Raw genomic sequence first — 12,986 nt, 5'->3', positions numbered from 1 at the left:
TCATAGCATACTTTTGTCTCTGTGTAATCCTGTAACAAAACGAGTTAAAGGTATCTTTACATAAACATTTGGCATCTTCTCTCTGTGTGTTTTGCATTAACTTAGACAGTTGTGCCTAATTTCTCTTCATTAACTTTGCTCAGGTTATTCTTTTAAACATTGGTAACTTAATATTTCTACCACACCAAATATGCAAATGATTTTAGAATGAGACTGGTCTGTAGTGTCATGGAATGGTTTTTATAGCATAACATAAAACAGGTTATATGCTGATATATAGCCTGATTTATTTAATAACATTATCTTCAATCTGATAAAATCTGCCTCTGTTTTCTTCCTAATTAGTTGGTCCACACGCAAGCATATAGTCCGCAAGGGCCTGTCCATCTCAGAATTGCCTCTGTAAACCAGATGCCTTAACATGGTGCATGCATGGCCCCCAGAGGAGGTGTTCAGTAACTGGTTTTGAGTGAATTAAAATGTTAACAAAATTATAACAGTGCATACGTATCCTCTAATGTTACATGCCTATTTCTGGTTTGGATTTTTCAAAATGCTTTTCAGCAAACCCTTCCCCATTAGTGTCTTTATTTAGTGCTTTTGAATTATGTTGCCTTTGGTGAGGTTCATTCAAAAGCAACTTCCTGCATTTGGTGATTTTTTTCTTAGATTCATTCTCATTTGTTTGTGAAGAAAGGTTGTTCTGTGTGGGTTTTTTGTTATTCTATAAAAAAGTGACTTTTCTGCATGGATTACTTTTATAGAAACAAGGTTTGTCTCCCATATGAATGTTCTGATGCTGAAAGTTTTTCCATGTTAGTGCACTTACAGTTTTTCTCTGGAATGTGTCTTCTTATGTTGAGAGAGCGAAGAGCTATAGCTATGGGTTTTCCCACACTGTCTGCCCTTGTAGGGTTCTCCTCAGTGTGATTTCTTTCGTGTTTAATCAAGCTACAAGCTACAAGGGAAAAATTCTCCACATCGACCACATTTGTGGAGTTTCTCTAGTATTAATTCTTTACTAGTTAACTAAACGACGCTTTTTGCTAAAGATTTCCCCTCTTGATATTCGTAGGTTATTGGTTTTTAACTTGTATGAACTCTTACATGTTAAATAAGGGAGGAGCGGTCTTTAGAGATTTTAGATACTTTATGTTCATAGGATTTCTTGCCTGTATGATTTTTCACATGTTGATTAAGGCAGTAGTTCTCAAACTTTCTGGTTTCAGGACCTCTATGTTCTGACATAAATTATTGAGGACTCCAGAATGTTTGTTTATGTGGCTTATATCAATATTTCTTTGTAAAGGGTTTGTACTTTATCATGAAACATGTAGAAGTAAATCATTCACTTTGATTTTTCTTCATGACCATAATCATATTAAAAATACAAAAAGTATAAGAGAGCGGCAAAGAACAGGGGTTCATTAGGAGGGCTGTGTGCCCCCCACCCCGACTCCCAAGGAGAAAGATCATAGCTGTCAGGAGAACATAGCTTTGCAAGATTTGTTCTGTGATAAAGGCAAAATTCCACATTTTTCCTCAAAATAGACATGAAAAACCTGTAACTACATTGTCCGAATAATTTGATGCCCCAACTTTCAAATGTCTATGTATAAAAGCCTATAGCTCCAACACCCTACCTAGCCCTGTCTCTTTGTCAACCCCATGACCATATTCTGGGCCCTGTTGCCACTCAGAAGGTCCTCGTCTGGAATCTGGGAAGAGGAGGATGTTGAAGACTTGAAAGTCCAAATGCCTTTAATGGGGGCCTGGAAGGATGGGCTTTCAGGCCTGGTAGGAAAGGAACAGTGTTGTGTGGGAAGGTGCTCACATATAAAATATCCAGCTGTAACAATTCAGCAATGTGCTGCCCTCGAAGCTCCCAAACCCGCTGTGGGTCACGTGCCCCGTTCGACGACCTCCGTGAGTGGCCAGGGCACAGTCCCTTATTCTACTAGATGCTCTGCCTGCCTTGTATAATACCTCTCTGCTCAGCCTTAGCGGTAATGCCATCCTCACTCCAGTCCTCTCTTGGTTTGAATATTTTGGATGTCTTGAGAGCATTGGGACAAGAACTCCGAGATTTTTTTTTTTTTTTTTTTTTTTTCTGAGACACTGTCTCACTCTGGCCCAGGCTGGAGTGCAGTGGTGTGATCTCAGCTCACTACAATGTCCACCTCCTGGGTTCAAGTGATTCTCCTGCCTCAGCTGGGATTACAGGTGCCCACCACCATGCCCAGCTAATGTTATATTTTTAGGAGAGACGGGGTTTCACCATGTTAGCTAAGCTGGTGTCGAACTCCTGACCGCAGGTGATCCACCTGCCTTGGCCTCCCAAAGTGGTGGGATTACAGGCATGAACCACCGCGCCTGGCCTTAGAATTCTTTTAAATGCTTCCACAAATGTAGGAAAAGATGGCCATTTAGTAGCCATGGTCAAAAATAGCCACCCAAATCTGTTTTTAACCCTGTTCAGCAGATCAGCAGCTCACCTCATGTGGGAAAGTGAGATGCACCAGAAGTTGAAAAAAGTTCCTGTGGTTTGCCCACTAATTCCACATCTAGGAATCTGTCCTTAGAAAATACTCGAGATGTGGGTTGAGATTTCTTCCAGGAAGACCTTCATTGTGAAGTTGTTTATAGCAATCCATCAACTGGAAACAATTTAAGTGCACTTAAGTAAGATATCAGTTAAATATTATACACCATCCACTCGATCCTAGAGGCACAAAAAATGTTTATATAGCTTTTTATATTGTGAGGAGAATTTCATACTATGAAATATAGGGGGAAGAAAGTAGGAATCAAAATTTAGTAGGCACTTTATGTCATAATGTGTGTGTGTGTGTGTGTTGTGTGTATTTCATAGAGAAAAGCCTAGAAGGAAGTGTGCCAACATTGGTCAAAAATTGTAATTGACATTTTTCTCTTCATACTTTCACAATTCTTTACATTGGCTTTACTTACTCCTACAATAAAAAGTCACACTTGTGTAAAGAAGCCTCGCCTAAAATATGGACCATAAGCTTTAAAATTTTTTTATCTTAGCAAAATTATCAATTGTTAAGAAAAAATATTTGAAACTATCTTAAGTGTTCTAGTAAAGAAGAAACTAGAAACCCTTTTATTTTCTAATCCCATTCATATTTACATATTTTTTGAAAGCTCTCTTCAACTATACCCTTGTTTGTCAATCTTGTTCTGTTTGTTCCATCTTTATAACATGATACATGGGTATCTGTGCCTGTCTTCTGTATGTGCATTTTTCATCTGTTTTTTTTTTTCTGACTTTTTTCTCTTATTTACTGCCTCGAGACTCAATTTTAATTTTTCTATAACTGAATTACGTAGAACCTTGGCCCCTAAATAGCTCTTTTCAATATTTTCTTCTTGTGTGTCCAATAGATTTGCTATGTCCTTTCTCCTCCTCCTGTTAAACGTAAAACTTTATTAGTATCAATATCTGATATAGTTTGGTTGTGTCCCCACCCAAATCTCATCTTGAATTGTGTCTCCTACAATTCCCACATGTTGCAGGAGGGACCTGGTGGGAGATCATTGAATCATAGGAGTGGTTTGCCCCATACTGTTATCGTGATAGTGAATAAGTCTCACGAGAGCTGATGATTTTATAAGAGGTTTCCCCTCTCACTTGGCTCTAATTCTCTCTCGCCTGCCGCCATATAAGACATGCCTTTTGCCTTCCACCATGATTGTGAGGCCTCCCCAGCCATGTGGAACTATGAGTCCATGAAACTTCTTTTTCTTTTTTTTCTTTTTTATTATACTTTAAGTTCTAGGGTACATGTGCATAACGTGCAGGTTTGTTACATATGTATACTTATGCCATGTTGGTGTGCTGCACCCATCAACTCGTCAGCACCCATCAATTCATCATTTATATCATGTATAACTCCCCAATGCAATCCCTCCCTCCTCCCCCCTCCCCATGATAGGCCCCAGTGTGTGATGTTCCCCTTCCCCAGTCCAAGTGATCTCATTGTTCAGTTCCCACCTATGAGTGAGAACATGCGGTGTTTGGTTTTCTGTTCTTGTGATAGTTTGCTAAGAATGATGGTTTCCAGCTGCATCCATGTCCCTACAAAGGATGCAAACTCATCCTTTTTGATGGCTGCATAGTATTCCATGGTGTATATATGCCACATTTTCTTAATCCAGTCTGTCACAGATGGACATTTGGGTTGATTCCAAGTCTTTGCTATTGTGAATAGTGCCGCAATAAACATACGTGTGCATGTGTCTTTGTAGTAGAGTAATTTATAATCCTTTGGGTATATACCCAGTAGTGGGATGGCTGGGTCATATGGTACATCTAGTTCTAGATCCTTGAGGAATTGCCATACTGTTTTCCATAAAGGTTGAACTAGTTTACAATCCCACCAACAGTGTAAAAGTGTTCCTATTTCTCCACATCCTTTCCAACACCTGTTGTTTCCTGACTTCTTAATGATTGCCATTTTGACTGGTGTGAGATGGTATCTCATTGTGGTTTTGATTTGCATTTTTCTGATGGCGAGTGATGATGAGCATTTTTTCATGTGTCTGTTGGCTGTATGGATGTCTTCTTTTGAGAAATGTCTGTTCATATCCTTTCCCCACTTTTTGATGGGGTTGTTTGTTTTTTTCTTGTATATTTGTTTGAGTTCTTTGTAGATTCTGGATATTAGCCCTTTGTCAGATGAGTAGGTTGCAAAAATTTTCTCCCATTCTGTAGGTTGCCTGTTCACTCTGATGGTAGTTTCTTTTGCTGTGCAAAAGCTCTTTAGTTTAATGAGATCCCATGTGTCAATTTTTGCTTTTGCTGCCGTTGCTTTTGGTGTTTTAGACATGAAGTCCTTGCCCATGCCTATGTCCTGAATGGTACTACCTAGGAAACTTCTTTTTCTTTATAAATTACCCAGTCTCGGGTATGTCTTTATCAGCAGTGTGAAAATGGACTAATACAATATCATATGGTATATTTTTCTGTAGAACATCCATTTGAAAAAGAGGAGATGATTTGCAAATTTTTAAAAACAGCTCCTATAAGAAAACGGAAATTCAGAAAGGTGCTTTTCTTCCGTCTTTTCCCCGAAAGTTGCCTAGTGCTTCTTTGCCTTTTGGTGGTTTTATTGGCGGATTCTGGCTTTGGGTCTGGTGTCAGTGTTGACCTGTGATCCCTCGTCAGGACCAGTGCTGAGACCTGTGGATGATTGTACCAGACATCCTTTACAGACCGGGCTTGAGGCTCCCTGCTATTGTGATTTTTTTTTTTACTCTTATTTGGGATGTTAGGCAAACAGGTGTAAAGGTACCATATTAGTTTTAGAAAGATTTGCTTATTTAGCATAACATGAATTTATGCTCATTATAAAATTTCTAGTAATTTGGAGATAATAGATTAAAAATGGAAATCCTCCCTATACACACAGGGTTTTTAGAAAATATATAATGAATTAAATTTTGTCTCTCTCCCCAAATGTGTATGTTGAAGTCCTGATCTCTAGTACCTCAGAATGTGAGTAAATTTGGAGACAGGGCCTTGAATAAGGTGATTAAGTTAGCATGAGGTCATTAGTGTGGCCTCTAATCCAATATGACTAGAGTCCTTGCACAAGGAGATTAGGACACAGATCTCCACAGAGTGAAGAGTGTGGGATGCCAAGCCAAAAAGAGAGGTCTCAAAAGATACCAGCCCTGCTGACACCTTGATCTTGCCCTTCTAGCCAACAGAATTGTGAGAAAAGAAATTTTTGTTGCTTAAGCCACCCAGTCTGTGATTTTGTTATGGCAGCCCTAGCACACTAATACAGACCACAGCTAGATCCTGGTCTAGATTCTGTAACTTGCCTTTTTTATTGTGAGCATACATTGGACATCTTCCTATGTCGGTATGCATATAATGGACCTGATTCATAAATAACCTTGTTAATGGTGAGGCAATATTCCACAGAATGGACATATCATAATGTAAACCATTCTCTCATTGTTAGGCACTTAGGTTATTCCAGCTTTTACCATTAGAATCAGTGTGACAACACAAAGCCTTTACTCACATTTTTGTGCTTAATGGGAAGCTCATCTCCAGGACAACTTTCTAACAGAGGAATGGCTAGGTAGATCAAACCTTAGCAGTTTTGTAAACTATCGGTTTTGAGTGTGTGTGTGTGTGTGTGTGTGTGTACATATATATCTCCTGACTTCTCAGATAAATTTAAATTCCTGAAGAATGGGTGTTTTAGTGATTCTTTGTGTCCTCCAAGTCTAGTGTCATAACTTGCTGCTAAGAGATTCTGAGTGAATGTTGGGTATACTATCATTTTCATTAATTAACCTTTAATCAATGCACCTGCATTTTAGCTAAAGATGGTGTATCATGACACAGGCAGGTCATGTCCCTGAGATGGCAACATCATTATCCTGTTCTTGAGACTTCAGACATTCTGACTATTTCTAGTTTGGTTTGCATATTAAAATGAAGGCCACATTTCATGCTTAGGTTTTCCATCTAAGGATTTTTTTTTTCTGTTTAAAAGTAGCTTTATTGAGGTACAATTTACATACCATAAAATTCACTCTTTTTAAGTGTATAATTCAATGATTTTTAGTAAGCCATAGAATTGGGAAATCATCACTCTAATCCAGTAATCCAGTTTTAGGCCACTTTAGCCTTTTCATCAGTTAGCCTTTAATCATCAATGTAGCTAAAATGCAGGAAAGAAGGGGAAACATGGTGTGTAGTGTGACCCAGGCAGGTCCCGTCCCTCTGAACCTTTGTAGACCCTGCATTAGTTTTCTTTTTTCCCTTTTTTTATTTTTGAAATGGGGTCTTGCTTTGTCACCCAGGCTGGAGTGCAGTGGCGTGATCATGGCTCAAGCAATCCTCCTGCCTCAGCCTCCCAAGTAGCTGGGACTACAGGAGTGCACCACCACGTCTGGCTTATCTATTAACTAATTAATTAATTAATTAAATTATTTGTAGAGAAATGGTCTCACTATCTTGAGCAGGCTGGTTGCAAACTCCTGGCCTCAAGTGATCTTCCCGCCTCCACCTCCTAGAGTGCTTGGATTACAGGCGTGAGCCACCGCGCCCAGCCCTGTGTTAGGTTTTTTTTTTGGTCATGTGTCTCCTTTCTACTCCGCCTCCTTCCTTCCTCCCTTCCCTCCCTGCTAATAAGCAATAATTTCATATGCCTTTTGAGTCATTTGAGAAATTGTTTTGTTCTGCCTCCCGGGAATAGGCTAATAATGAGTAAAATAAAAAAGGGCAGGAATTTGATGTAAAATCCAAAGTCAGCTTTGTGTTTGTATATCTCATCTTCTGTCTTCTGCGGCATTTACAGAAAGCAGCAGGGCTGCGTGGGTGATGGATGTTGCTGTCTGTGACCGTCTGCCGCCCGTTCCTCTTCTTTGAATCACCAGCCTACAGGGCTGTCCACCATGCAGCTGATGTTCACCAGCTCTGCAGCTTCCCATCTTCCCAAAATGGCACAGACACAGAGCCTTGCTCATACACAGTATTGGGAATCATGCAGTAGAAAACACCATTTTCTTATTGCCCCCCTGACCCCAAACCCTGGCAATACTGTTCTCATAGGTAGAGAGGATGAAGAACGCAGACTCACCATAGCAAGACACCCATGATCACTATTCACCTGTGTGTCTGTGATGTCGAGGCTGACAATTAGATATGAGATACGTGAAAAAAGGACAGTTTTTCTATTGTAGTACTGGTAACAATAATTTGCTTTTTGAATTTTATAATTGGGATCTCCTTTTTTTCCCCCCCTCCAAGTCCTTCCTGCTTTTTCTTTGCTTTTAAGGATACAGAAAGATGATCACTTCTATTGGAAAAACCTGTTGAGAAGCTATGCTCGCAAGGTATTAGCAATCTTCATGCTTGTAAGTTCTGGAACATTATACAGGCTGGGCATGATGGCTCACACCTGTCATCTCAGTACTTCGGGATGCTATGGCAGGAGGATCTCTTCAGTCCAGGAGTTCAAGACCAGCCTGAGCAACATAGGGAGACCTCATCTCTACAAAACAAACAAACAAACAAACAAACAAAAAAAACCAGAACGACAGGACACAACAGTTAACTCAGAACTTGCCAAAGATTTGATACATGTTACCTCCATAAATCAGCATGACAGTGACACAAAAACGGGTGTCCTTATTTGTGCTGTTTTACAGATGAGGATGTGGCTTACAGCAGTTACAAGAGTAAGTGACAGCTTGGTTGGAACCTTGTCTGTCTGAAGCTCACTGCTCACTAGTTTGATGTGGTCTGGTGCCCCAGACTCCAGCCTTTTGACTAAGGCTGCCAGACCTTCCTGAACCATCCTGTTGGTCTTGGCTTGTTGACTCCAAACCCCTCAACCCCACCCCACTTTACTGTATTCTGCCCACCTGGTCTCCAATTCCAAGCATGGCACTGACCATCTGCCCTGAGCAGTTAATAAAACAACACTTGGCTGCTGGCTTTGTGCCAGGTGCTTTGTATAGCACCAAGTATAAATGGACACATTAGATATGTGCAAACATAAAGACTGCTGTATCCTTAGAATGGAGTTTTGTTAACTTTGGCTTAGAGTAGGCAACATAATTATCCTGTTCTTGAGACTTCAGTCATTCTGGCTATTTCTGGTTTGGTTTGCATATTAAAATGAAGGCCACATTTCATGATTAAATTTTCCATCTAAGGATTTTTTCTTTTTTAAAATAGCTTTATGGAGGTATAATTTACATACCATAAAATTCGCCCATTTTAAAAGTGTATAATTCAATGAGTTTTAGTAAATTATAGAGTTGGACAATCATCACTGTAGCCCAGTTTAGAACAAGTTCCTCACCTCACAGCAATGCCTCATGCCCACTTATGGTTATTCTGGAGGCTTTATTTGCTCCCTCCTGGCCCCTGGCCCTGGACTTTTAAGTAACTTTCACAGGGAAGGGGCAGGATTCGCCCTGTAGACCCTCTGGCTTTTCCTTGTTCCCTCTCCCTGTGTTGTCATTTCTGGCTGGTGTGGGACGTCATTGCTAATAGCCTGGATGTTGGTTCTTTAAAAAAAAAAAAATTTACTTTAAGTTCTGGGATACATGTGCAGGATGTGCAGGTTTGTTACGTAGGTAAAAGTGTGCTATGGTGGTTTGCTGCACCTATCTGTCACCTAGGTATGAAGCCCCGAATGCATTAGCTATTTTTCTGATCCTCTCCCTCTCCTCGCACCACTGACAGGCTCTGGTGTGTGTTGTTCCCCTCCCTGTGTCCCTGTGTTCTCATTGTTCACCTCCCACTTAGGATTGAGAATATGTGGTGTTTGGTTTTCTGTTCCTGTGTTAGTTAGCTAAGGATGATGACTTTCAGCTTCATACATGACCCTGCAAAGGACGTGATCTCATTCCTTTTTATGGCTGCATAGTATTCCATGGTGTATATGTACCACATTTTCTTTAATGGATGTAGGTTCTCTCAACCCCTCATGATGTTCAAGGCTGGCTCCTTCGGGTGAACTCAGACACCTGCAGCCTGTCACCTGGCAACTTCCCCCAGAGCCTCCTGCTGTGGGGCATCTATGGGAACACGACACCCACCGCAGTCCCAACAGGATTTCTACCCGGCCTTTCTTTGGGTCCCTTTCACCTTGATGGGGAGGTTCTGGGGAAGCAAAAGCATACCGGCATGCCCTTAGCTACCACTGGCATGTTCTTAGCTACCTCTGGCAGCCTTCTCTGGGCCCATGTTTGCCCAGACACCTTCCCACCTCCATGCCCATGCCAGTGCCTACATCTGCACTGGGGAAATGGTGGTCATGGTGGTACTGCTCCCAGGGATTGTCCTGGCTTAAGAGGCTGCACTGTCATCTTTCCAGTGGTGGCTCCCTGGTTGGTCCAGCTGTTATCAAATTGCTAGTGAGGTGTAAGTGCACCCTCCACCCTACCCCAGGAGATGAGTCCAAGGTCAACATGCTAAGCTCCCTAGATCCCTCCTTTCTGCCTACTTTTTTTTTTTTTTTTTTTTTTAATTTGCAAAAGGTGTCAAAGCAGATCTGCCTCTTACGGATTGTAGTGTGAACTGAGATCCTTACTCTAGGAACTGGGCTCCTGGAACTGAGCCTTGTAGAATATAGACTGCTGTCGCCAAGTGCTTTGTCCACAGTAATCCCTCCTCCTTCTGTTTGGGTCCTTCACATATCAGTGTTACAAGTCTGTGTTCAACCCTAGGGTTGCCGAAAATTGAGGCTCAGAGATGTTAAGGAGACTTGGCATGGCCACACAGCAGAGATACACACAAACTCGTCTTACTCCCGACTTGGGAGAAGCAAGAAACAAAGAAGAAAAAAGCAAGAATCTATTTGCCAACACCAGGGAAAGAGATGAAAATGATGGTACAGTCCTATGATGAAGTTTTATGCAGTCATGAAAATTCACCTATTTAAAATTATTTGAATATCTGTAGCAGTTAGAAGTCATGGACTAAAGGGAACTTACAAACATGCTGAGTAAAACATTAAGAACAGCATGAGCTGTGTAAGATGCATGCATTGCACAGAGCTATGTGCATTACAGGAGCACATACAACCAAGAGGAGAATGGGATGAAGGGAATGAAGGTAAATACAAATATAACATACACAAACGTGTCATTCACTGGGGAATATGACTGACTCAACCCTCTCTACCTTTAAAAAATTGTAATAGCAAAAGCAATGCTTAGATAATATTCCAAAACCAGGAGCATATTAAAGTGTATAAAGCATGAGCTGATCCTATCCTGATTTTATCAAAAGGCACATATAAGTGTGTACACAAACGTAATGAAAACTAGCCTATCATCTTCTGGTTTACAGCTTTCAGCATTTCCCACATTTTCTTGAATGAATTTCCTTCTATGGTTTTAGAATAGAAAAGTAGCAAACTGTAATGGTAAAAGGGGTGTTAGTCTGGCAACTTCCCCCCAAAACTGTAATTACTGTGTTGTAAGTTCCTTTTCTGTAAGGGACGTCAGTCTCCCTGAACTGGTATTTAATACAGTTTGAACTCTAATAACCAGTCACAATTCTGTGCCACCTTCAGAATTCCTGAGCTAACATTTTTTTATTGGCTTCTTTAAAATAATTTTATATTTTGAAATAATTTCATGCTTATAGGAAAGTTGCAAAGATGGTATAAGAATTCCAATATGCCCTTCATCCAAATTCTTCAAATGTTAACATTTTACCGTACTTGCTTTATCATTCTCTCAAATTTTTTTCAGAACCATTTGAGAGTAAGTTGTAGACATGATACTCCTTTACTTCTAGATATTTTGGAGTGTATTTCCTAAAAACAATGACATTATCTTATATGACTACAATTACCTAAATCGGTTAGTTAACAATGACATAGTACTCTTTTCTAATTTATAGATTTTATTCAATTTTTTTTCTAGTTGTCCTGTTAATGTCCTTTAGGGCAAGAGAAAAATAAGTAAATAAAGAAATCCACCTCCCCCTGGGGGCCAGCACTCAATTAAGATCTAGGTGCTAGATGTACTCATTCTTATTGGGGGAGGGGATCACTGTTTCTAGGCTGTCTCAGAGGACAGCATTAATAAAGACACATATGTATTCACACACACACAGACACATACACACCCTATATTACTATCTGTATCTGTCTTCCTTTCTTCCTTGCTTTGTTCTGTCTGTCCATCCATCCATCCATTCTAAAACCTTGAGTTCATACTGGTACCTCCAATACTAACCCAGCAACCCAAGGTTCATTCTAGCCAAGCCTTCCTTCTTGCCACGTCTGTAACACTCTTCAACAGTTATAAACCTGACTCCCCTTATTCAGAATAGAGTCACTTAAATGCTCAATCCTAGAACACACAGGAAGTAATTTTATTATTATTTTTTTTGGAGACGGAGTCTTGCTCTGTTGCCCAGGCTGGAGTGCAGTGGTGCCATCTTGGTTCACTGCAACCTCCACCTCCCGGGTTTAAGCGATTCTCCTGCCTCAGTCTCCCAAGTAACTGGGATTACAGGCATGCACCACCACGCCTGGCTAATTTTTGTATTTTTAGTAGAGACAGGGTTTTATCATGTTGTCCAGGCTGGTCTCAAACTCCTGACCGCAAGTGATCTGCCCACCTTGGCTTCTCGAAGTGCTGGGATTACAGGTGTGAGCCATTGTGTCCGGCCACAAAGTCATTTCAGAATTGCTAACCATATCACTGTGGAAAGTGAAGATATGAACTAGAATTCAATGGTTACAGTTCATTTTTGTCTTTAGCTTGAGGGCATATGGTCAAAATTCTGAATTCAAAAGTTACTCCAGTAACTGTTCAATCCCTTTCAGTGTATTTATATTTTTTACTTGAAAATAGGTTAATTTATTTCTGCTTACTTTCAATTTTGGGTATTTTCCTACTCCTTCTCATTTAATTATCTATCTGTCTATCTACCCATCCTTTTTATTTGAATATGTGAAATGTTAACGTGATTCTACATATATGCTATAACATAATTATACCAAAAGGTATACACTCAGGAAATTATCCTTCCCCTAAACTCCTTACCCTGCTCCCACCCCCACCCTTTAACCCTCATTACTACTCACCTCCTGGAAGTCATGGTACCAGCCAGGGTTCTCCAGAGATCCAATAGGAGATTACACATGATTGATTATGGGAACTGGCTCACACTTGTGGAGGCTGAGAGATCCTACACTGTGCCACCTACAGCCTGGAGAACCAGAAAAGCCAATGATGTATTCAGAGTCAGAAGGCCTGAGAATGGGTGTAGCCTGGGGGTGGGGACCTATTAATAGATTTAGATTCCTAATCCATTTTGAATTTATTTCAGTATGTGGTCTTAAGTATAGATTTAATTTTCTCTTAATCTAAATAGCTACTTAGATATGCAAGTACTGTTTATTAAAAGGTCAATTTTGCCCTAGTGATTTGAGATGCTGCTTTGTTATATGCTGAATTTCCCT

The sequence above is a fragment of the Trachypithecus francoisi genome, unplaced genomic scaffold, assembly GCF_009764315.1.
Source record: "Trachypithecus francoisi isolate TF-2019V2 unplaced genomic scaffold, Tfra_2.0 Lachesis_group13, whole genome shotgun sequence".
Taxonomy (NCBI): Eukaryota; Metazoa; Chordata; class Mammalia; order Primates; family Cercopithecidae; genus Trachypithecus; species Trachypithecus francoisi.
Note: the sequence above shows the minus strand (reverse complement) of the source record.